This window comes from Polypterus senegalus, chromosome 18, assembly GCF_016835505.1.
Source record: "Polypterus senegalus isolate Bchr_013 chromosome 18, ASM1683550v1, whole genome shotgun sequence".
Taxonomy (NCBI): Eukaryota; Metazoa; Chordata; class Cladistia; order Polypteriformes; family Polypteridae; genus Polypterus; species Polypterus senegalus.
In genome coordinates, this window is record NC_053171.1 from 40,424,616 (window position 1) to 40,429,569 (window position 4,954).

The following is a 4,954-nucleotide window of genomic DNA, read 5'->3' on the forward strand; positions in this document are numbered from 1 at the left end:
GGTACTGGAGGATTGCAGGTTATCAAATGGGAAGACGAGTTAAGCTACATCCCAGGAAATTCTCAAGAAGAATCTGCAAATCTGTCTGCAGTTCGCTATGAATGGATAACTGAATTAAGTCTGAATGGAAGATGAGTAAATAGATTGAGGTTTGGCTTTTCCTCAGTAATGGATTGGAGTCCCATCCACTTTACCTCAATCCTACCAGGATGAGCTTCATTACACATGTTTTTTAAATGGATGAATAGATATTTGTATTTTAGCAACCAGACAGACATTGGTCCAGTCATAGTTCACTGTGACCTCCAGGTCTGAAATAAATAAAAGAGTTCAAGCCATCAAGATTACTAAACACTATTTTATAATTCAAAGTCTTCATTCCAAAGAAAGAGGTTTTGTCTTCTCCGATAAAAACTCATTGATGAAAATGTGATTGGCAAACCTGAAGGTTTGACATTTACTGTTCAGAGACACTTGCTCGGCTCACATGTGAATTAATGGCAGTAATAAAGCAATGATTATGGTAATGCAGCTCGGAAAGTTTGTTGTAACAGCTCTCTTTATGCCCATGTCCCTTGTAGGTTAATTGTCTCTTCCCAATTAGGCAGCGACGTGCTCCACTCAAGGCTTACGTTGCTCTCTCATTAACACTGACCTCTGGAGCTGCATTTAATTACTGCTGTCCTCCCTACTGTCTATTGTAAGCCAATTTACACGTCAGGGATTCAGATATTTAGGTCTATGGCAAATAATGTTTAATGTTTTTTTCACCAAGGATTCTCACTGAGGTGCAGTTAATCTTATTTAAACTTTGCTGTCAGCTGATTGTTGAAAATGTTAAAAGCAGCGCCTGTGTGGTGAGTATCTCATTGAGAAGAGATGAGAAAGGACTGGGATACATTAGAGAGAATGGACCCCCTATTCTCACTTCTGACCCATAAAGTATTGGCTTTGTGTATGTGAGCCAACAATGCAGCACCAGAAAACTCTAATACTGGCCGTATGACTGGAAAAGAGAATTTTGTAAAGCTTAAGCTTTGGAAAGAAACCTGCCAAGTAGTTAAACTATGAAAGTCTGACTTCTGATAAGAACCTTGGGCCATCATGTGCAGGCTTATATGCCTTTTAGGTATGGCACACTTAAGGGAATAGGGACTGACAATTGCTAGGATCACAATTTAAATAAGAATAGGCCCTGGTGCCTAAGATCTCGCAAAACACGACCATCATAATGCAACCATCAATCTCACATTATACTTCAAAGTTTGGAAACAGGAGGAACTGAAGATATGCCAGGTACAGACTTTTGGGTGGTTATAGTGAATAGTTTCTGGGATTCATGTGGATATCAAGCAGCTAACCAATAAGTTCTTGTAGGAACTTAGCAGGCTTCTAAGATCTGAGAGCTACAATTTGTGAAAGCTCAAGTTTCCTGTATAGACAACCACATTTTAAGAATGAACACACGTGATCTGACAAGATCTGCCTTCATCCATTACATGCCTAGAAGGTCTGATAGAGTGTGCTTTGTGAATGCTAGAACTTCATGACTGCATTCACAACGGATCACGGTCTAGGAATAAACATTTACATATGTCTGAGATCTGGCAGAACATGTCTTGAGACTAGACAACTTGCAGGCCTCTAATAACTGGCTGGCATCGTCTTCTACTAAATAAAGTTTAGTGCTTGTGTAATCAAAGGGGATAACAATGTAAGGATGATCTTAAGTGAATAAATAAGATCAGACAGGATCTGTCTTTAAACAATGAATACTGCACACCACTAAGACCTGGCTGGCTAAAGAAGCTCAAATTTGATATATTTGTGATCATAGTGAACTATAAATACAGATCAACACCCTCTGAGAGGATGTATCTTCAAAGTCTTAAATGTTTATGACTTAAGATATAACAGATTAGATCTCATGAGTCTAAAGGTGTATGCCTATTAGATCTAATAAGAGGAAAGGCCCACAAATTCTTGTCACTTCTTATTATGCTGTGATAAATCTGTAGGCTCCTGTGGCATAACAGAATTAGATTCTAAAAAACTAAAGCTAAAAGACTTTGTGAGTTCATATTTCTGAAACCTAAACCGTGGAATTCAAATCCCTACAAGATAGACTGCAAATACTAATAATAATTTAAAGACCTTCATAATATAAACTGCTCAAAAAAATTAAAGGAACACTTTGAAAACACATCAGATCTCAATGGGAAAAACAAATCCTCCTGGATATCTATACTGATATAGACTGGGTAATGTGTTAGGAACGAAAGGATGCCACATCGTTTGATGGAAATGAAAATGATCAACCTACAGAGTCCTGAATTCAAAGACGCCCCAAAAATCAGAGTGAAAAGATTATGTGGCAGGCTAGTTCATTTTGCCAAAATTTAATTGCAGCAACTCAAAATTGTACGCAGCACTTTGTATGGCCCCTGTGTTCTTGTATACATGCTTGACAACATCGGTGCATGCTTCTAATGAGATGACAGATGGTGTTGTGGGGGATCTCCTCCCAGATCTGGACCAGGGCATCACTGAGCTCCTGGACAGTCTGAGGTGCAACCTGGTGGCATTGGATGGACCAAAACATAATGTCCCAGAGGTGTTCTATTGGATTTAGGTCAGGAAAGTGTGGTGGCCAGTCAATGGTATCAATTCCTTCATCCTCCAGGAACTGCCTGCATACTCTCACCACATGAGGCCAGGAATTGTCGTGCACCAGGAGCCACTGTACCAGCATAGGGTCTGACAATGGGTCCAAGGATTTCATCCTGATACCTAATGGCAGCCAAGGTGCCTTTGTCAAGCCTGTAGCGGTCTGTGTGACCCTCCATGGATATGCCTCCCCAGACAATCATTAACCCACCACCAAACTGCTCATGCTGAATGATGTTACAGGCAGCATAATGTTCTCCATGGCTTCTCCAGACCCTTTCACTTCTGTCACGTGCTCAGGGTGAACCTGCTCTCATCTGTAAAAAGCACAGGGCACCAGTGGTGCATCTGCCAATTCTGGTATTCTATGGCGAATGCCAATCGAGCTGCATGCTGCTGGGCAGTGAGCTCAGGGCCCATTAGAGGACATGGGGCCCTTGGGTCACCCTCATGAAGTCTTTCTGGTTGTTTGGTCAGAGACATTCACACCAGTGGCCTGCTGGAGGTCATTTTGTAGGGCTCTGGCAGTGCTCATCCTGTTCCTCCTTGCCCAAAGGAGCAGATACTGGTCCTGCTGATGGGTTATGGACCTTCTATGGCCCTCTCCAGCTCTCCTAGAGTAACTGCTTGTCTCCTAGAATCTCCTCCATGCCCTTGAGACTGTGCAGGGAGACACAGCAAACCTTCTGGCAATGACACGTATTGATGTGCCATCCTGGAGAAGTTGGACTACCTGTGCAACCTCTGTAGGGTCCAGGTATCGCCTCATGCTACCAGTAGTGACACTGACTGTAGCCAAATGCAAAACTAGTGAAGAAACAGTCAGAAAAGATGAGGAGGGAAAAATGTCAGTGGCCTCCACCTGTTAAACCATTCCTGTTTTGGGGGTCATCTCATTGTTGCCCCTCTAGTGCATCTGTTGTTAATTTCATTAACACCACAGCAGCTGAAACTGATTAACAACCCTCTCTGCTACTTAAGTGACCAGATTAATATCCCATATGTTTCATTGACTTTATGCTATACTCTGATTAAAAAGTGTTCCTTTAATTCTTTTGAACAGTATACAATAATAAGGCAAAATAAGAGAAAAAGCCTGGGAGATGGTGACTTGTGGATGGGCTACAGCCCACGAAGCAACTTGCACAGCTAGACATACAGCATAATATATATGTCTGGAGACAACCATGAGTGAATTCTGCTTAAACATCTGAGGGGACAACTAGATGATTTATGGAGCGTCACATTTGTAAACCAATCCAACATCTCCTGAAGGTGGAGCTCAAAGCAGGAGTGGTAATTTAAACAGTACAGTGCACCAGTGCTCTGCTCAACGTCATCTGGCCATTATCACTTCTATGGTCATGATGGATAAACATTCCATGGCCAAGAAGTCTTCCAAAAACACTCCTGTAAAACAAATAAACATGTGCCATGTATCCGCAGAACACATTGCATGTGTTAAAAACAAACATAACCTGTTAAAAGGGAAAAATCTTTCTGAGAAACCATTTTCACTGTAGCATTCATTCACATCACTGGATCTGCAGTTAAAGGTCATGATGCCCCAGGCCGTATTTGGTCCATGTCAGTCACAGTTACAATAGCACAGTAGGAGTCAAGGTGAGGCACAAAGAATTGGCACCTTCGTTTGTGAAAAAAATAACTGCATAGTCTCTATTCATACTAAACAGTGTGCCATCACACATATTAGTGAAAAGGAGAAGAAAAGACCTCACGTGAAGCAAGGTCTTTTTGTTACTGATTCAGTATTTGGTATACTTTATTAATCCCTGAGGGGAAATTATCTTTTCACCTGACCTTTGGAGGTCAGAGCACAGGGCCAGCCATTGTACGGCCCTCCTGGATAACGAAGAGTAATGGAGAGATGTTGGTACACAGTACACTGGGAACTGTTAATGTGCTGAACGACACACTAGTAACGCCACTAGAAGGCAGCAGGAGTCGGCACTTGGGATGTTGTGTCCCCAGCGTGAGAGCCCTGGTCGTTGTGGAATTCCCAAGTCGCTGTCTGGAGGAGCCTACCGGAGCCAGGGGTCGGTAAGGCGATCCGAACAGCTGAAGCAGGTAGTTAGAAGGTCAGCTGCGAGTTGGGTGACTCCCCTGGTGCACAGCCTGGATGGGAGAAGCATGGGAGGCTTTGTGTTTTAACCTCGTTTTTTAAAGGATTGCTTCCTGCAGTATTCTAACCTCATTGTTTTTAAGACTTTTTCTATTTATTGGTTTTAACCTCCACATGTTACATCTGCTTTTATGGATTATTTAT